The following is a 22,058-nucleotide window of genomic DNA, read 5'->3' as shown; positions in this document are numbered from 1 at the left end:
CTTAGAACATAGTGGACACTAGGGATCAAACCCTAACAAAACTAACTCGATTACATGATAGATCCCATCCAACCCATCACCGTCCAGCAAGCCTACGATGGAATTACTCACGCACGGCGGTGAGCATCATGAAATTTGTGGTGGAGGATGGTTGATGATGACGATGGCGACGGATTCCCCTCTCCGGAGCCCCGAACGGACTCCAGATCATCCCTCCCGAGAGGTTTTAGGGCTTGGCGGCGGCTCCGTATCGTAAAACACGATGATTTCTTCTCTCTGATTTTTTTCTCATCGAAACTCAATATATGGAGTTGGAGTTGGAGTCGGAGAGGCAACAGGGGGCCCACGAGGTAGGGGGCGCGCCCCCCACCCTCGTGGAGAGATGATGGGCCCCTGGCCTTCATCCTTGGCAGGTATTTTTCTTATTTTCTAAAAAGTGTCTCCGTGAAGTTTCAGGTCATTCCGAGAACGTTTGCTCCTACACATAAATAACACCATGGTAGTTCTGCTGAAAACAGCGTCAGTCCGGGTTAGTTCCATTCAAATCATGCAAGTTAGAGTCCAAAACAAGGGCAAAAGTGTTTGGAAAAGTAGATACTTTGGAAACGTATCAACTCCCCTAAGCTTAAACCTTTGCTTGTCCTCAAGAAATTCAGTTGACAAACTGAAAGTGATAAAGAAAAACTTTTACAAACTCTGTTTGCTCTTGTTGTTGTAAATATGTAAAGCCATCATTCAAGTTCTCGGCAAAGATTATAACTAACCACATTCGCAATAATGCATAGGTCTCAAGTTTACTCATATCAATAGCATAATCAACTAGCGAGCCATAATAATAAAACTCGGATGACAACACTTTCTCAAAACAATCATAATATGATATAACAAGGTGGTATCTCGCTAGCCCTTTCTGAGACCGCAAAACATAAATGCAGAGCACCTTTAAAGACCAAGGACTGACTAGACATTGTAATTCATGGTAAAAGAGATCCAGTAAAGTCATACTCAATGTAAACTAACAATAATGAATGCAAATGATAGCAGTGCTCTCCAACTGGTGCTTTCTAATAAGAGGATGATAACTCAGCATAAAAGTAAATAGATAGGCCCTTCGCAGAGGGGGGCAGGGATTTGTAGAGGTGCCAGAGCTTGGTTTTGAAACAGATGTGAATAATATTTTGAGTGGTATACTTTCATTGTCAACATAACAACCAAGAGATGGCGATATCTTCCATGCTACACACATTATAGGCGGTTCCCAAACAGAATGGTAAAGTTTATGCTCCCCCTTCCACCACAAGCATCAATCCATGGCTTGCTCGAAACAACGAGTGCCTCCAACTAACAAGAGTCCCAGGGGGGTTTTGTTTGCAATTAGTTTGATTTAGTTTGCATAAAGCATGGGACTGGGCATCCCGGTGACCAGCCATTTATCTCGTGAGTGAGGAGTGGAGTCCACTCCTCTTGAGAATAACCTGCCTAACATGGAAGATACAGACAGCCCTAGTTGATACATGATCTATTCGAGCATACAAAACAGGATATTTATTTGAAGGTTTAGAGTTTGGCACATACAAATTTACTTGGAACGGCAGGTAGATACCGTATATAGGTAGGTATAGTGGACTCATGTGGAATAACTTTGGGGTTTAAGGAGTTTGGATGCACAAGCAGTATTCCCGCTTAGTATAGGTGAAGGCTAGCAAAAGACTAGGAAGCGACCAGCTAGAGAGCAATGTAAGTGCATCTAGTGCCACCCCTAGTTGGTTTTGGAGTATTGACGACAAACCTAGTTGAGGGACTAATGTGTTTGTGAGAATTGCAGGATAACACAGGTAGAAGTCCATCATTGATTCGGTTTTCCTACCAGAGATGACCCCTAAAAATGTATGAAGACATTGAAGTCAAAGGTGGTATGTGAAGACATTCACATTGAAGACTATGACAAGAGAAGACATCGCATGAAGACTATGGAGTGCGAAGACTTAGATCTTTCATAGTTCTTTTTCTTCTTTGTTGAGTCATAGGAACCACCGTACTGTTAAGTGGGGTCCAAGAAAACCAGTCAGAATGACTGAAGTGATGCTTAACCAAAATCCTATGTCTTCGAGTGAAGACTATGAGAGCGAATCTTGTTCAGAGTTGAAAAAGTCAGCTTTGCTTGTAGCCCAAGTAAAGTTGTCGTGTGTGTTTGAAATCTGACCACTGGAACACGTGTCAGTTCCTTAGTGACCCAGGGTCATTTCGGACAAATCAGGTCGGGTTGCCTAGTGGCTATAAATAGCCCACCCCCTACAACCATAAACAGTTGGCTGCTCAGAGTTAAAGTACGGCTTTTGTCGTTTGAGAGCAACCCACCTCGAAGCCTTTGAGAGAGAATTCCTTGAGAGGATAAAGCCCTAACCACCCAGAGCCAAAGAGTGTTAGGCATCACTTAAGTCTTCTTGTCTGTGTGATCTGAAGATTTATTATACTTGAGGACTGTGAATCCTCCAGTCGGTTAGGCGTTGCGTTCTGAGCATCCAAGAGTCATTGTGGATCACCGGTGAACGAAGAATGTGAAGGTTCGGAAGTCTACCTTGAAGACTTACCAGAGTGATTGGGCGAGGACTAAGTGTCCTTAGCTCAAGGGGAATAAGGTGAAGACGAGGTCTTCTGAGTTGAATCTCAGCCTCCCTAACCAGACGTATAGTTGTCACAGCAACTGGAACTGGCCCAACAAATCATTGTCTTCAACGAGTCACTGGTTTCATCCTTCCCTTCCCTTTACTTATTGTTGGTCCTTGTGAAGTCATTGTACGATTGCATCACCATTTGGCTTCACTGAGTGATTACTTGTTCTGATTGGCTTTACAATATCTTCCTACCTGATCCTTACTGCCTAGCTGCTATTAGTCATTGCGCTTTCACTTCATTGAATACTTGACTATGGTTTGCCTAGGGTAGTCTACCTTCCGCTACATGGTAATAGGTTTATTTATATCGTTTGTTTTCGAAACTTCCATGTTTTGAAGACTTTTATAAAAATCGCCTATTCACCCCCCCCCCTCTAGTCGATCACTAGCACTTTCAATTGGTATCAGAGCAAGGTACTTCCTTGTTCTATGTGATTCGGTTTAACCACCTGGAGTTTTAGCTATGTCGACTGCAGGGATAATCAAAGTCTCCGCAGCATGCCCCGTCTTCGATGGAACTAAATATCCCTACTGGAAGAATAAGATGCACATGCATGTTGAAGCCATTGATGTCCACCTATGGTATGTCGTCAAGAACGGCGTTCCCAAGGCTGGAGAAGGTGTCACTGCTGCTGATGTCAAGAAGTTCGTTCAACTGGACTCTACTGCCAAGAATATCATCTGTGGTCATCTGACCAAAGGACAGTATGGCCGCGTGAGTGCTTTGGAAACATCTAAGCTAGTCTGGGACTGGCTCTCCAAGGTCAACAAAGGCGTCTCAACCCAGAGAGATCAGAGAATCAGTGTCCTTCGCAACCTCTTCAACCACTTCAAGAGAAATGACAATGAGAATGTCCAGCTCATGTTTGATCGACTCACTGACATCACAAATGAGCTTCAAGCCCTCGGTGCTACTGAGATCACCAAGCATGAAGTCATCAAGACACTCCTGAGATCACTTGACAGTTCGTTTGACACACTAGCCCTGATGATTCAAGAACGTCCTGATTTCAAGACACTCAATCCGTCTGACATACTTGAAAGACTCAACACACACGAGTTTCAGCTTTCTGAGAAAAGAGACATCTACGGTCCCAACTATGGGCGAACTCGTGCCTTGAAGGCAAAGGCTGTCTCCTCATCTGAAGAAGAGTCTGACAGCAGTTCTGATGATCCTGAAGACATTGGAAGGGAGCTTGCTATGCTTGTGAAGAAGTTCCAAAAATTCACCAAGAAGAAAGGCTTCAGAAAGTCTTCACGGTCAAGCTCAAGGAATGATGAAGCTTCTGCTCATGACTACAAGAAGAGAACATATCACAAGTGCAAGAAACCTGGTCACCACATCTCTGAGTGTCCACAGTGGGACAATGAGAACAACAAGAAGAAGAAGAGCAAGGAGTATGACTCTGACGACAAGAAGAAGAAGAAGAAGAAATACTCAAAATCTTCTTCCAAGTATTCCTCCAAGTCTTCATCACACAAGAAGAGCTCGTCTGGCAAGGCACGTGCGTTTGTTGGCAAGGAAATGGACTCTGAGGATGAGTCCGCTTCTGAGGAGGCGGAGGTCGAGTCTGAGGAGGAGTCCGATTTTGGTGTTGCAAGTCTGGCTACAGCATACGTTGCCAAGTCCATCTTCAACACTGAAGAAAATGACTTCATCACCGACACCGATGCAAATGACAAGGACTACTCCGCTCCTTCCTAGTGCTTCATGGCATGTGGTGCCAAGGTAAACACACGCACTACTCACTATCAAACATCTAGTGATGATGACTCTGATTGTGGTTGCAAACCCAGCTATAAAACACTTGCTAAAATTGCAACTGAACAACAGAAAACCATGGAACACATTCAAAAACTATTAGACAAAAGCGATGATCTGTTAGACACTGAAATGACTCGATCTCAGTCCTTAATTGAAGACATAAAAAATCTTCACGTTAAGTATGAGGAACTTGAAAGTCGTCATGAAACGCTCTCAACAGCTCATGAAAGGCTTTCCTATGATTATTTTCAAAGGAAGCAAGATCTTGAGAAATTGAGAGCGGCTCATGAAGATCTTCAAAAGGAAAACGAGTCACTTCGCGCCGAACAGATCAGTTCAGCCCAGGAAGGATTTGAACCACCATGTCTTAAATGCATTGAGCGTGATAACGCTACTTCTGTTGCTGAATGCTCTACTGCTGCTACTGTTGCAATATCTTCAACTGTTGATGTGGAAACTAACCCCTCTGCTGAGGACACCACTGCTATTGCTGATGAGAATGCTAGGTTGAAGACACTTGAAAGCACAAGTGCTCCCTAGGTGGTTTTGATAATTTATGACAACATATCTCTTGTTGGACTAACATTTCGATCTAGCATGTTTCAGATAAGTTCAACAATGGAGTGGCATGGACTAAAGGTTGTGGGAACTCCTTCAAGATGCTAAGGACAAAGGATTGGCTAAAGCTTCAAGCTCAAGACTCTTCATTTTATATTTTAGTGATCCAAGATCACATTGAGTCTTTAGGAAAAGCCAATACTATTAAGGAGGGATGAGGTGTTGCTTAATGAGCCTCTTGCTTCATGTGCTTAGTGATATGCTCCAAAACCCTCAACTACTTTCCCATATCCACATATGACCTAAACCCTAAGCCAAACTCGGTCCTACCGATTCTTCCTATCCGGCGCCACCGAGTTTCACCTGTCATAAGCCACTGCCAAACCCTAATCATTTCGGTCTCACCGATGGGATCTCGGTCTCACCGAGATGGGCTTTCAAACTCTCTGTTACCCATTGCAATATTCTCGGTCCCACCGAGATATGCAATCGGTTCCACCGAGTTTGCTTGGCCAAATCTCAGTTTCACTTATTACCCAAATCAGTCCCACCGAGTTTGAGTAATCGGTCAAACCGAGTTTTGGATTTACCCTAACCCTAGCACATCGGTCCCACCGAGTTGATCCAGTCGGTCCCACCGAAATCTCTAACAGTCACTAGGTTTACATTTTCGGTCCGACCGAGTTTATTGATTCGGTCCCACCGAGATTGGAAAACTGTGTGTAACGGTTGGATTTTGTGTGGAGGCTTTATATACCCCTCCACCTCCTCCTCATTCAATGAGAGAGCCATCAGAACACACACACCATTCCAACTCATATGTTCTGAGAGAGAACCACCTACTCATGTGTTGAGACCAAGATATTCCATTCCTACCATATGAATCTTGATCTCTAGCCTTCCCAAGTTTCTTTCCACTCAAATCTTCTTTCCACCAAATCCAAATCCTATGAGAGAGAGTTGAGTGTTGGGGAGACTATCATTTGAAGCACAAGAGCAAGGAGTTCGTTACCTACACACCATTTGTTACTTCTTGGAGAGTGGTGTCTCCTAGATTGGCTAGGTGTCACTTGGGAGCCTCCGACAAGATTGTGGAGTTGAACCAAGGAGTTTGTAAGGGCAAGGAGATCGCCTACTTCGTGAAGATCTACCGCTAGTGAGGCAAGTCCTGTGTGGGCGATGGCCATGGTGGGATAGACAAGGTTGCTTCTTCGTGGACCCTTTGTGGGTGGTTGCTTCTTCGTGGACCCTTCGTGGGTGGAGCCCTGTGTGGACTCGCGCAACCGTTACCCTTGGGTGGAGCCCTGTGTGGACTCGCGCAACCGTTACCCTTGGGTGGAGCCCTGTGTGGACTCGCGCAACCGTTACCCTTCGTGGGTTGAAGTCTCCATCAACGTGGATGTAGGATAGCACCACCTATCCGAACCACGGGAAAAACATCCGTGTCTCCAATTGCATTTGAATTTTCCAAACCCTTCTCTTTACATTCTTGCAAGTTGCATGCTTTACATTCCGCTACTCATATACTCTTGCATGCTTGCTTGATATGTATTGTGTGTGTTGAAATTGTGCCTAAACCCCACTTAAACCGAAAAAGCTTAAAAATAGTAACTCTAGCATTAAGTGTCTAATCACCCCCCTCTAGACACATCTACTTCTAGATCCTACAAGTGGTATCAGAGCTTTGGTCTCCATTGCCTTGGTTTAATCACCATTGGAGGAAGATGGATGTGTCTACATTAGGGAGTCTTAGACATTGAGTGCCTATTCTTGAGGGAGAGTATTTTCATGAGTGGAAAAATGAGATGCTTGTAATCTTCAATCAATATCATTTGAACAAGTATATTGCTAGCCCTTGTGCACCCCATATTGATCCCTTGCATCCTACCCTAGATGAAGATATTGACATGATTCGCAATCTTAGAACTATTGAGCTCATCATTAGAGGATTGCCCAAAATTTTGATTGCTAGTTTGCCTACTCACAATTGTGCCTATACCATATGGAAATTTCTTGAGGAACGATTTCCTGATTATTCCTTGAAAACTTTGGATGAAATTCTCCATAAATCTATTGCCTTGAGTAAGATGAACTCTAGTGATCCTAGTTTTGGTAAATGTCTTTTTGAACTTGCCAATCTTAAGCATGCTAAAGGAGATGTTGGAATCATTAATGATATCATATTCAAAGCTATAAGAATTCATAAAAGTGACCACTTTGATAATCATTTATCTAATGAATTACCCTCTCTAGGAAATGATGAGTCACAAGATCATGATGAACATGAATATTATGATGATGATGATAGTGACCTCGATATTGATGATGCAATGAGACATTTTGGTCTTATGGCAAATCTTCGGGGATATGAATCAGGAGGAAAGGAATGGGTTCTTGATAGTAGATGTACTGATCATATGACCGGAGATGAAGAGATGTTTTGTGAGCTTGCTGAAAATGACGGCCCTCGAAAATATGTCACCTTTGGTGAATTCAAAGGGTAAAGTGGTTGGCCTTGGTAAGGTGGCCATCTCACATGATAGTTCCATTCAAAATGTCATGCTCGTTGAATCTCTTGGCTACAACTTACTTTCAGTATCTAGACTTGCTGATTTCGGTTTGAATGTCCTATTTACTGAGGTAGATATCCAAGTATTTCGTTGAGACAATCATAAAATGGTCTTTACGGGTATGCGTAGAGGTGATCTTTACATTGTCGATTTCTCTAAAAAGGCACAACCTAAAACTTGCTTTGTTGCTAAATCCTCAAAAGGTTGGTTGTGGCATAGACGACTAGGTCACGTTGGCATGAGAAACCTTGACAAGCTTATTAAAGGAAATCATATCCTTGGAGTCAACGATGTCATATTTGATAAGGATAGACTTTGCAGTGCTTGTCAAGCAGGTAAACAGGTTGGAGGAAGACATCCCGTGAAGAACATCATGACCACAAGGAGGCCACTCGAGCTACTTCACATGGATCTTTTTGGTCCCAACGCCTACAAGAGTTTCGGTGGAAATTCTTTTGGTCTAGTTATAGTTGATGACTTTTCAAGATTTACGTGGGTGTTCTTTCTTAATGACAAATCGCAGGTCCAGAAGATCTTCAGAAACTTCGCTAGGAAGGCCCAAAATCAGTTTGATGTGAAGATCAAAAAGGTTCGGAGTGACAACGGAACGGAGTTCAAGAACGCAAATGTGGACACCTTTCTTGACGAAGAAGGGATTTCACACGAGTTCTCGGCTACGTACACACCTCAACAAAATGGAGTTATTGAGAGGAAGAACCGGACGCTCATCGAAATGGCAAGAACGATGCTTGATGAATACAAGACGCCAAAGCACTTTTGGGCAGAAGCGGTTGAGACAGCTTGTCACGCAACAAATCGCTTATATCTTCACAAGCTACTCGGCAAAACGGCATACGAGCTTCTCACCGGTAACAAACCCCAAGTTGGATACTTTTGAGTATTCGGCTCAAAGTGCTACATTCTTGATAAGCATCATCGTTCAAAGTTTGCTCCTAAATCTCATGAAGGTTTTCTACTTGGTTATGGATCAAACTCTCACACTTACCATGTCTACAACAATTTCACCCGAAAGGTTGAAGAGACGGTAGATGTGAAGTTTGATGAATCTAATGGCTCGCAAGTAGAGCAACTGCCAATTGATGTAGGAGACAAAGACCCTTCAGAAGCAATTCAAGACTTGTCCATTGGCAAAATTCGTCCAACGGAGGTGAAGGAGAGTACTTCATCCGTTCAAGTGGAAGCTTCTACTTCACGACAAGGTGAACCAAGAATCGACACGGAAGCATCCACAAGTGGGACACACCAAGATGAAGAAAATGAGGAAGTACGTCAAGATGAACATCAACAACCTCCTTCTCCACCACGACAAAAGAACGACGACGTCAACAATGAAGAAGGCCAAGAAGAAGAACAAGATGAAGAAGATGTTCAACGAAGACCCAAGCAAAAGCTCTCACAAGTTCGAGCAAGAATTGCCAAAGATCATCCCGTCGAGCAAATCCTCAATGATATACAAACCGGGAGAATCACTCGCTCAAAAACTCGTTTAGCTAACTTTTGTGAAAACTATTCATTCATCTCTAGCATTGAACCTATGAAGGTTGAAGAAGCATTGGAAGATCCGGATTGGATAAACGCTATGCATGAAGAGCTACATAATTTTGAGAGAAACCAAGTTTGGACATTGGTTGAGAAGCCCGACAACAACCACAACATCATTGGTACCAAATGGGTGTTTCGCAACAAGCAAGATGAAGATGGACAAGTGGTTCGCAACAAAGCACGTCTCGTCGCCCAAGGGTACACACAAGTCGAAGGTATGGACTATGGTGAGACGTATGCTCCCGTTGCTAGACTTGAGTCCATTCGCATCTTGCTTCCCTATGCTAATCACCATAATATCACCTTGTACCAAATGGACATTAAAAGTGCTTTTCTAAATGGTGAAATAGAGGAGGAAGTTTATGTCAAACAACCTCCCGGCTTTGTCAATCCTAAGAAACCAAATCATGTTTACAAACTTCACAAAGCTCTTTATGGTCTTAAACAAGCTCCTAGAGCATGGTATAAATGCTTGACCAAGTTCCTTACTACAAGTGGTTTTGAAATTGGTAAAATTGATTGTACTCTTTTTACTAAAAGGGTTAATGGAGAACTATTTGTATGCCAAATTTATGTTGATGATATCATATTTGGTTCAACTAACCCTCTCTTTAGTGAAAAGTTTGGAAAGCTAATGTCAGAGAAGTTTGAGATGTCTATGATGAGTGAACTCAAATTCTTTCTCGGGTTGCAAATAAAGCAAACTAAGGAAGGTACATTTGTCTCTCAAACAAAGTACACCAAGGACTTATTCAAGAAGTTCAATATGCAAGAATGCAAAGGTATGTCTACACCCATGCCTAGTAGTGGACATAATGATTTGACCAAAGATGGTGAACCTGTTGATCAAAAGGTTTATCGCTCTATGATTGGTTCATTGTTATACCTATGTGCTTCACGTCCCAATATTATGCTAAGTGTGTGCATGTGTGCACGATATCAAGCTGCTCCTAAAGATTGTCATCTTAAGGCTGTGAAAAGGATAGTGAGATATTTAATCCATACACCAAATTTTGGCATTTGGTATCCTAAGAGGTCTTCTTTTGATCTTGTTGGCTATTCCGACTCGGATTATGCCGGAGACAAGGTTGATAGAAAGTCCACTTTGGGTACTTGTCAATTTCTTGGCAGATCTCTTGTGTCTTGGTCTTCCAAGAAACAAAACTCGGTATCCTTATCCACCGCCGAAGCGGAATACATTGCCGCTGGTTCATGTTGTGCTCAATTACTTTGGATGACCCAAACTCTTAAAGATTATGGGATTTATGTGAAACATGTTCCACTGCTTTGTGACAATGAAAGTGCTATCAAAATTGGTCATAATCCTGTACAACATTCTTGAACTAAGCATATTGAAGTTCATCATCATTTCATTTGAGATCATGTTGCTAAGGGTGACATCAATCTTAAGCATGTTCGCACTAATAAGCAATTAGCGGATATATTCACTAAACCGCTTGATGAGAAAGTGTTTTGCAGGTTGAGAGGAGAATTGAACATCATTGATGCTTCGAACTTGGAGTAGAAACTCCATTGGATACATGCAAGACATGAGCTTATGACTAATCCATGATATATCTCTTGTGATAACTATCTTATGTCTTGGATATATTTGCACCTTGCATGTTGTCTAACCCATGTAGGTGCTTGGTTGAATCTAATTCCATGAGATTGCGACTCACTCATATCTTGAGCAATCTCTACATCACCAAGACTCTACACAATAGTGGTTGAAGACAAGGAAGCACAAAACCATTCAAACATATCCTTTGACAAATTCTATATTAAGCTTCATGATTGTCATTTTTGGATACACAAGTGCTTTTCCTTGCAAGAACTAACCCGTGTAGGTAGATGAACTCAAACTCCAAATGGTGCTCCCAACTCTCGATGAGCTACATCAACCTTGAGCACCCACACAAGTTCAACTACATGAGCAAGAACCACACCACCACCCAAGGTATGTTATTCCATCTTAGAGAAGCTTTACTCCAAGACATGAGTCAAAGCAACTCAACAAGATGTGAATACATCAATATGCTTAAACAAAAGATGGTAACCCCATTTTGAGCTTAAACGATGAGTATGACCTATGATCAAGTGTTCTCACTTGACTCCTAAGTCAATATACTCTAACATAGGTGACTATGTCACCGCCCAATTCTAGATGAAGATCTCTTGTGTTCTTTTCTGAGTTATTGCATTTGTCCCTTGCATATTCGTTTCTTTCTTTTTCAATCAAAAAAAAACTTCATCTAGAAACTTTCACTCTTTTCTCTTTGTTTTTGTTCTGCATATTTCTGCATCAAATTCCTTGCAAATCTTTCAGCTTATTCATTGCAAATCTTTGTGAGATCTTACTTGACTAGTGAGCTGCGGTGACAAGTGTTTTTCTCTGTGATGAACTCGGTTTCACTGAATTGTCATTTTCGGTCCAACCGACTCCCTTCGGTACTACCGAAACATGCCACTCGGTGCCATCGATTTTGCAACAGGAAAAACAGTTTGCCACATATTCTATATTTCTTCTAATCCGGCTCCACTCAATGAATCTTGTCCTCTACAAGCATCACAGTTTTATTCACTGCCTTGTGCTGAATCTCAAGGACCAAACCTATTCGACGGATTCCAGGACAAACCTTCTTGGAAATTGATGTCAAAGGGGGAGAGAGAGATCACATCAAAGGTTATCATCAGGGAGAGAGAGAGAGATCTACAAAGGAGAAAGTACTAAGGGGGAGAGAATACTCAAGGATCCCATATATTAAGGGGGAGAAAGAAATTTCCAAGGGGGAGAGAATACTCAAGGATCCCAGATGCTTGATGTTCAAGAGGAGAGATGCCACATGTCTTTTTGGGGAAAGACATGTTCATATGAACTCATTTGAATTAAGTTCTATTCATATCTTTCAGCTCTGATTCTCTGTTTCCTATCTTCTCCCAATATCCCATGTACGATTCAGGGGGAGCAAGACACCTAAGGGAAAGAAATCAGTCAAATTCATTGCATATCTTTATTCTTGGGGACATGTTGAATTCAATGTGGTACCTTGTACTCACTCTCTACATGTCATCCCAGTCTTGGTATTCTTGTGGTTTCTTTTGTTTGCTCTGGCTAGTGGACGTACCTGTGTTATCTAACCTTGTTTGTGCAGGTTCATTCCATCCTAAGCCAACTCAAGACCACAAGGTAAGTATATGCATCAAAATCATGAGTATGAGGAGTTCTTGCTTATGTACATATTGTTTGCAAGAAGGACTCATGAGCATGAAGGTATTTTCCTTGATAATCTTTTGCTCTGATGCATATGGCCAAGATGCATGTAACACATTGCCTACTCTGTCATGGTTATGCTCTCTCACATGTCTCTATATTTCATATTTACATGAGTGCATACATGTAGGGGGGGTCTATGCTTGTTACATGTTCTTCCAAAGCTTTACTTGTTGTTCTTTATATCTTTATCTAAAGCTTTGATGTATGTTGCCATCAATTACCAAAAAGGGGGAGATTGAAAGCACAAGTGCTTGCTAGGTGGTTTTGATAATTGATGACAACATATCTCTTGTTGGACTAACATTTCGATCTAGCATGTTTCAGATAAGTTCAACAATGGAGTGGCATGGACTAAAGGTTGTGGGAACTCCTTCAAGATGCTAAGGACAAAGGATTGGCTAAAGCTTCAAGCTCAAGACTCTTCATTTTATATTTTAGTGATCCAAGATCACATTGAGTCTTTAGGAAAAGCCAATACTATTAAGGAGGGATGAGGTGTTGCTTAATGAGCCTCTTGCTTCATGTGCTTAGTGATATGCTCCAAAACCCTCAACTACTTTCCCATATCCACATATGACCTAAACCCTAAGCCAAACTCGGTCCTACCGATTCTTCCTATCCGGCACCACCGAGTTTCACTTGTCATAAGCCACTGCCAAACCCTAATCATTTCGGTCTCACCGATGGGATCTCGGTCTCACCGAGATGGGCTTGAAAACTCTCTGTTACCCATTGCAATATTCTCGGTCCCACCGAGATATGCAATCGGTTCCACCGAGTTTGCTTGGCCAAATCTCAGTTTCGCTTATTACCCAAATCGGTCCCACCGAGTTTGAGTAATCGGTCAAACCGAGTTTTGGATTTACACTAACCCTAGCACATCGGTCCCACTGAGTTGATCCAGTCGGTCCCACCGAAATCTCTAACGGTCACTAGGTTTACATTTTCGGTCCGACCGAGTTTATTGATTCGGTCCCACCGAGATTGGAAAACTGTGTGTAACGGTTGGATTTTGTGTGGAGGCTTTATATACCCCTCCACCTCCTCCTCATTCGATGAGAGAGCCATCAGAACACACACACCATTCCAACTCATATGTTCTGAGAGAGAACCACCTACTCATGTGTTGAGACCAAGATATTCCATTCCTACCATATGAATCTTGATCTCTAGCCTTCCCAAGTTGCTTTCCACTCAAATCTTCTTTCCACCAAATCCAAATCCTATGAGAGAGAGTTGAGTGTTGGGGAGACTATCATTTGAAGCACAAGAGCAAGGAGTTCGTTACCTACACACCATTTGTTACTTCTTGGAGAGTGGTGTCTCCTAGATTGGCTAGGTGTCACATGGGAGCCTCTGACAAGATTGTGGAGTTGAACCAAGGAGTTTGTAAGGGCAAGGAGATCGCCTACTTCATGAAGATCTACCTCTAGTGAGGCAAGTCCTGTGTGGGCGATGGCCATGGTGGGATAGACAAGGTTGCTTCTTCGTGGACCCTTTGTGGGTGGTTGCTTCTTCATGGACCCTTCGTGGGTGGAGCCCTGTGTGGACTCGCGCAACCGTTACCCTTGGGTGGAGCCCTGTGTGGACTCGCGCAACCGTTACCCTTCGCGGGTTGAAGTCTCCATCAATGTGGATGTAGGATAGCAACACCTATCCGAACCACGGGAAAAACATCCGTGTCTCCAATTGCGTTTGAATTTTCCGAACCCTTCTCTTTACATTCTTGCAAGTTGCATGCTTTACATTCCGCTGCTCATATACTCTTGCATGCTTGCTTGATATGTATTGTGTGTGTTGAAATTGTGCCTAAACCCCACTTAAACCGAAAAAGCTTAAAAATTGTAACTCTAGCATTAAGTGTCTAATCACCCCCCCTCTAGACACATCTACTTCTAGATCCTACAACACTGCTTGAAACAGGGATGTACAAAAGTCTCAAAGGGCATCAGACACTTTGTGATGTCCTCAAAAGGCAGATCCTAAACCGAAACCCTAGGAAAGAGGGTGTTGGGTTCGTAAGGAAAATGAATGCTGATGGCTCTTACTGGAAACCTGAGCAGTACCCCAAAACCACATGGGTTGTTGCAAAGGAACCTTCAGCAGATCCATCCACTCTATCTGGCTTCACTTGTGCTAACCCCATTGTTATTGATGAATCCTTTGATGCAAACTATAAACTATTTAAGAATCAGAAGGGTGAAGTGTTTGCCAGGTACATTGGTACTAACTGCAGGAATGGGCCGCCTATGAAGAAGATCTGGGTACCGAAAAGGTGTTTGGAGAATCTTCCTGTGAATGTCATCATGACACCACATGTGAAGAAGACAAACCCCAGACCATAGGCTTCATACGGTCCAAAGGCTTCATACAGATAGAGGACTCACCGGAGTCAAACTAACGCAAATGTTTTGCAGGGAAGCCATACTCAGGCCTATGAATATGAGCGCGGTCCTTTAAACCGCCATGTTCATAAGACCAAGAACTATTCTGCTTATTCTTATGAGTACTACTGTCCACCTGCAAGACTTTTTGCTAGGGCTCCAAAGCCAAAGTTCTCAGATGCTGCACTTAGACTCATTGCTTCGAAGCCACCCCTGAAGTTGTGGGTGGCTAAGAAAGCTTAACTCTCTTTTGCAGGGAAAGGTCTCCAGCCAAAAACCAAAATCGTTTGACACTATTGGTGGGGACCTTAAACATCTTGTAGGGCGCAAGATCAAATGCCCAAATGGTCTTACTATGTACTTTGTTTCTAAATCGCTTGCAACATGCCCTATCAGTCCTAATCTCGACCTAAGCTTTAATAATCCACTGGTTCGTCAAATGTTTTTGCTTCACAATTCTCTTCATGAAGCCTATCCCCCTAACTACACTGTAGGGTACGACACCAGCTGCTTCACAATGGATTATTAATAGTGGGTGTACAAATCACATGACTGGCAAGCGAAGCCTTCTCATGGACTCAACTTTACGTCCATCAGACAAAAGTCACATCACATTTGCTGACATTGGTAAAAGCAAGGTATTGGGTCTAGGTAGAGTTGCAATCTCAAAGGATCAACACATGGATAAAGTCATGCTTGTTGAATCCCTTGGTTTCAACTTAATGTCTGTCTCAATGCTTTGCGATTTAAACATGATTGTGATGTTTGGAAAATATCGTTGCCTTGTACTAATGGAATCTGACAAGTCTCTAGTGTTTGAAGGGTATTGAAAAGATGATTTGTATGTGGTAGATTTCTCAGCAGGACCACAACTTGCAGTATGTCTTCTAGCAAAAGCTTCTGAATGCTGGCTCTGGCATCGAAGGCTAGGGCATGCTGGCATGAGGAACCTCCACACCCTTGCAAGGAAGAAGCATGTCATAGGCATCGAGGGCGTCAAGTTCAAAAAGGATCACTTATGCGGTGCCTGTGAAGCAGGAAAGATGACGAGGGCCAAGCATCCCTCGAAGACAATCATGACAACGACTCAACCCTTCGAACTGCTACACATGGATCTTTTCGGTCCCACTCATTACTCAACTCTTACTACTACTTCTTGTCTCTATGGCTTTGTCATTGTTGATGATTATTCAAGACATACTTGGGTGCATATAATCCTTTACAAGACTGAAGTGCAGGATGTCTTCAGACGCTTCGCCAATCAAGCAATGAACAACTATGGCACCAAGATAAAGCACATCAGAAGTGACAATGGCACTGAATTTAAGAACACTGGCCTTGATACATATCTTGATACTTTGGGCATCACACATGAATTCTCAGCTCCGTACACGCCACAGCAGAATGGCGTCGTCGAACGCAAGAACAAAACACTTATTGAGATGGCTCAAACGATGCTTGATGAATACAAGACTCCAAGAGAATTCTGGCCTGAAGCCATTGACACTGCATGCCATATCATCAACCGTGTTTATCTTCACAAGCTTCTGAACAAGACATCCTATGAACTCCTTACTGGCAAGAAGCCAAATGTCAGTTACTTCAGAGTATTTGGCGCCAAGTGCTGGATCAAGGATCCACATCACACGTCAAAATTTGCACCAAAAGCACATGAGGGTTTTATGCTTGGATATGGAAAGGATTCGCACTCCTACAGAGTCTTCAATCTCTTTCATTACAAAGTGGTTGAAACAGTGGATGTGCGGTTCGATGAAACTAATGGCTCACAAAGAGAGCAGCTGCCAAATGTGCTAGATGAAGTTCCATCCAGTGAATCAATCAAACTTATGGGAACTAGAGAAATCATACCTTCTGAAGCTCAACCTGAAGAAGAACTTATCATCTCCGCACCTAATCAACCTGAAGACAATGCTCAGCCTGAAGACAATCCCTGTAACAATGATAATGATCAGCAAGAGCAAAATCTTCCTCTTGTACATCCTCGTGTTGCAAATGAAGTGCAAATTGAGAGAATAATTGATAACATCAATGCACCAGGTCCACTCACTCGTTCAAGGGCAACACAGCTAGCAAATTTCTGTGGGCACTTCGCATTCGTCTCAATAACAGAACCCAAGAAAGTTGAAGAAGCCTTCATGGAACCTGAATGGATTCAAGCTATGTAAGAAGAGCTTCAACAGTTTGAGCTGAATAATGTATGGGAACTGGTTAAGCGTCCTGATCCTCAGAAGCACAATATAATAGGCACCAAATGGATATATCGCAACAAGCAAGATGAGCATGGTCAAGTTGTCAGAAACAAAGCTCGTCATGTTGCTCAAGGATACACTCAAGTTGAAGGGATTGACTTCGATGAAACATTTGCTCCTGTGGCTAGACTTGAATCCATACGCATACTTCTGGCCTATGCAAATCATCATAACATACTTCTGTATCAAATGGATGTGAAGAGCGCTTTTCTCAATGGCAAGATTGAAGAAGAAGTGTATGTCGCACAACCACCTGGCTTTGAAGATCCAAAACATCCTGACATGGTATACAAGCTCAACAAGGCACTGTATGGCCTCAAACAAGCCCCTCGGGCTTGGTATGACACACTCAAAGACTTCCTGAAGAGCAAAGGCTTCAAATCTGGTTCCCTCGACCCCACTCTCTTCATGAAGACATATGATGGTGAACTGTTTGTGTGCCAAATATATGTGGATGACATTATCTTCAGCTGCACCAATCAGAAATACAGTGAAGAGTTTGGATATATGATGCAAGAGCAATATCAGATGTCCATGATGGGTGAGCTGAAGTTCTTCCTTGGTCTTCAAATACGTCAGCAACACAACGGCATCTTTATATCTCAAGAGAAGTATCTCAAAGATTGCCTGAAGAAGTTTGGTATGCAAGACTGCAAAGGCTTCACGACGCCAATGCCAGCCAAACATCATCTGGGTCCCAACGACAATGGTAAAGAGTTCGATCAAAAGGTATACCACTCCATGATTGGTTCTTTAGTTTATCTATGTGCATCTAGGCCAGATATTATGCGTAGTGTTTGCATGTGTGCTCTATTCCAAGCGGCACCAAAGGAATCGCATCACTTAGCTGTGAAGCGAATTCTTCGATATTTGGCTTACACCCCAACTCTAGGATTATGGTATCCAAAGGGCTCAGAGTTTGATCTGGTTGGATTCTCGGATGCTGATTATGCTGGTGACAAGGTGGATCGCAAGTCTACATCAGGCACATGTCATTTTCTGGGACGATCATTTGTATGTTGGTCTTCAAAGAAGCAGAATTGTGTATCTCTCTCCACTGCTGAATCTGAATACATTGCTGCTGGATCTTGCTGCGCTCAGCTTCTGTGGATGAAGCAAACCCTCAAAGACTATGGCATTTATCTGAAGCAAGTGCCACTCTACTGCAACAACGAAAGCGCCATCAAGATTGCCAACAACCCAGTTCAGCACTCGAAGACAAAGCATATTGAAATTCGTCATCACTTTCTCAGAGATCATGTTGTGAAGGAAGATATTGATATCATACATGTCAACACTGAAGAGCAATTGGCAGATATCTTCACCAAGCCCTTGGATGAGAAGAGATTTTGCAAGTTACGGTGTGAGCTAAATATCTTGGAATCCTCAAATGTCCTGTGATCAGGCACACATCCTAACACTTATGCATATTGATGACTTAGATGTGTAACACATGAAGTAAAGTATATCTTCAGTCAATGAAGACATACATTCTAAGTGTGAACACATTAATGTGGAATTTGACTTCGGAGCACCACGATAATTGTGCGCCGTGTCTGGGTCTAATACTTCCTATACTGTGGGTAACGCCACCACCAAATTCTTCTGTTTGAAGTGTTTTACCCATGGCATTACATTTGCTATGTCTTCACATTTTGTTTGTCTTCATTCTCAACTTGTCCTCATGATTATCTTCACTATGTTGATTTGATTGTATTTTTCACATATATATACACATAGTGTTTTGTCCTCTATAGCATTCACTTATAGCTATGTCTTCTTGTTGAATCTTTTGAACTAAGTGAATGTGATCGGACCCTAGTCTCTCTATGCTTCCTATCTCAAACTCTATCTCTCCAAATCATATGCATTCTATTGAAACTGTCGAATGTCTTCTCTGCGTCCTTGACAGCAGAAGATACAGAGACAAACATTAAGTCCGTTTTCAATGCCAATTCCTTCACCTGAAACCCAGAGAAGTGGGAACGACCACCCGACAATCCAGGCGTGCGTGGGAACGTGGAACAACCTCCGATAGGTTGCATGATGGCCACGTGTTCCTCAGATGTGAATCGCCAGGGGCACCTGTGTAATAACGTTGTGTCGTCCCTGTCCCTATAAATACACGCCTCACCACAGTCATTATCCTTCTTCCACTCTCGCACGAACCCTAGCGCCACCGCTAGCCCTCGACGACACCGGCGACGAAGCGCTTAGCTGCCGCGACCTCTCCGACGCCGTCTTCATGCCGGCCGCGGACATCGTCTTCTCCGCCGTCGCCGTAGGTGTCCTCCGTCGCTAAGTTAGGGCACGGACGATCGAACTGCTCAGCCTCCTCTTCCACTCCGTCTAGCAGTTTCTTGTGTGGTAAATAAATGTTGGGGAACGTAGCAAAAATTCAAAATTTTCCTATGTGTCACCAAGATCTATCTATGGAGAAACCAGCAACAAGGGGAAGGAGAGGTGCATCTACATACCCTTGTAGATTGCTATGAGGAAGCATTCAAGAGAACGGGGTTGAAGGAGTCGTACTCATCGTGATCCAAATCACCAGAGATCCTAGTGCCGAACGGACGGCACCTCCGCGTTCAACACACGTACAGCCCGGTGACGTCTCCCATGACTTGATCCAGCAAGGAGAGAGGGAGAGGTTGAGGAAGACTCCATCCAGCAGCAGCACAACGGCGTGGTGGTGGTGGAGGAGCGTGGTACTCTAGCAGGGCTTCACCAAGCACCGCAAGAGACGAGGAGAGAGGTAGGGCTGCGCCAGGGAGAGATCAAATCGTCTGTCTTGGGCAGCCCAAAACCCCCACTATTTATAGGAGAAGGGGAGGAGGGTGCGCCCCCTCTAGGGTTCCCACCCCTAGGGGGCGGCAGCCCTAGATGGGATGGAGGGGGCGGCCAAGAGGGGGAGAGGGGGGCGCGCCCTAGGGTGGGCCTTAGGCCCATCTGCGCCTAGGGTTTCCCCCTTCTCCTCCTAGCTGCGCCTTGGGCCGTGTGGGAGGCGCACCATCCCACTCAGGGGCTGGTCCCTTCCCACTCTTGGCCCATGCAAGCCTCCGGGGCTGGTGGCCCCACTTGGTGGACCCCCGGGACCCTCCCGATGGTCCCGGTACGTTACCGATAAAACCCGAAACTTTTCCGGTGACCAAAACAGGACTTCCCATATATAAATCTTTACCTCTGGACCATTCCGGAACTCCTCGTGACGTCCGAGATCTCATCCGGGACTCTGGACAACATTCGGTAACCACATACAAACTTCCTTTATAACCCTAGCGTCATCAAACCTTAAGTGTGTAGACCCTACGGGTTCGGGAACCATGCAGACATGACCGAGATGTTCTCCGGTCAATAACCAACAGCGGGATCTGGATACCCATGTTGGTTCCCACATGTTCCATGATGATCTCATTGGATGAACCACGATGTCGAGGATTCGATCAATCCCGTATTCAATTCCCTTTGTCTAGCGGTATTGTACTTGCCCGAGATTCGATCGTCGGTATCCCGATACCTTGTTCAATCTTGTTACCGGCAAGTCTCTTTTACTCGTTCCATAACACATCATCCCGTGATCAACTCCTTGGTCACATTGTGCACATTATGATGATGTCCTACCGAGTGGGCCCAGAGATACCTCTCCGTTTACACGGAGTGACAAATCCCAGTCTCGATTCGTGCCAACCCAACAGACACTTTCGGAGATACCTGTAGTGTACCTTTATAGCCACCCAGTTACGTTGTGACGTTTGGCACACCCAAAGTATTCCTACGGTATCCGGGAGTTGCACAATCTCATGGTCTAAGGAAATGATACTTGACATTAGAAAAGCTTTAGCATACGAACTACACGATCTTTGTGCTAGGCTTAGGATTGGGTCTTGTCCATCACATCATTCTCCTAATGATATGATCCCGTTATCAACAACATCCAATGTCCATGGTCAGGGAACCGTAACCATCTATTGATCAACGAGCTAGTCAACTAGAGGCTTACTAGGGACATGGTGTTGTCTATGTATCCACACATGTATCTGAGTTTCCTATCAATACAATTATAGCATGGATAATAAACGATTATCATGAACAAGGAAATATAATAATAACCAATTTATTATTGCCTCTAGGGCATATTTCCAACAGTCTCCCACTTGCACTAGAGTCAATAATCCAGTTCACATCGATATGTGATTAACACTCAAGGTCACATCCCCATGTGACTAACACCCAAAGAGTTCTGGCTTTGATCATGTTATGCTTGTGAGAGAGGTTGTAGTCTACGGGTCTGCAACATTCAGATTCGTATGTATGTCATCTTGCGGATGCAGCTACTACGCTATATTTGGAGCCATTTCAAATAACTATTCTACTATACAAATCCGGTATCTCTACTTAGAGCTATCCGGATAGATGTTAAGCTTGCATCAATGTAACTCTTTACGTCGAACTCTTTATCACCTCCACAACCGAGAAACATATCCTTATTCCTCTAAGGATAATTTTGACTGCTATCTGGTGATCTACTCCTAGATCATCTTTGTACCCTCTTGCCAGACATGTGGCAAGGCACACATCAGGTGCGGTACTTAGCATGGCATACCGTATAGAGCCTATGACAAAAGCATAGGGGACGACCTTCGTCCTTCCTCTTTCTTCTGCCGTGGTCAAGCTTTAAGTCTTAACTTCATACCTTACAACTCAGGCAAGAACTCCTTCTTTGACTGATCCATCTTGAACACCTTCAAGATCATGTCAAGGTATGTGCTCATTTGAAAGTACCATTAAGCGTTTTGATCTATCCTTATAGATCTTGATGCTCAACGTTCAAGTGGCTTAATCCAGGCTTTCCATTCAAAAACACTTTTCAAATAACTCTGCATGCTTTCTAGAAATTTTACATCATTTCCGATCAACAACATGTTAACAACACATGCTCATCGGAAATTCTATAGTGCTCCCACTCACTTCTTTGGAAATACAAGTTTCTCATAAA

This window comes from Triticum aestivum, chromosome 5A, assembly GCF_018294505.1.
Source record: "Triticum aestivum cultivar Chinese Spring chromosome 5A, IWGSC CS RefSeq v2.1, whole genome shotgun sequence".
NCBI classification, from domain to species: domain Eukaryota; kingdom Viridiplantae; phylum Streptophyta; class Magnoliopsida; order Poales; family Poaceae; genus Triticum; species Triticum aestivum.
This window is presented reverse-complemented; position numbering follows the sequence as displayed.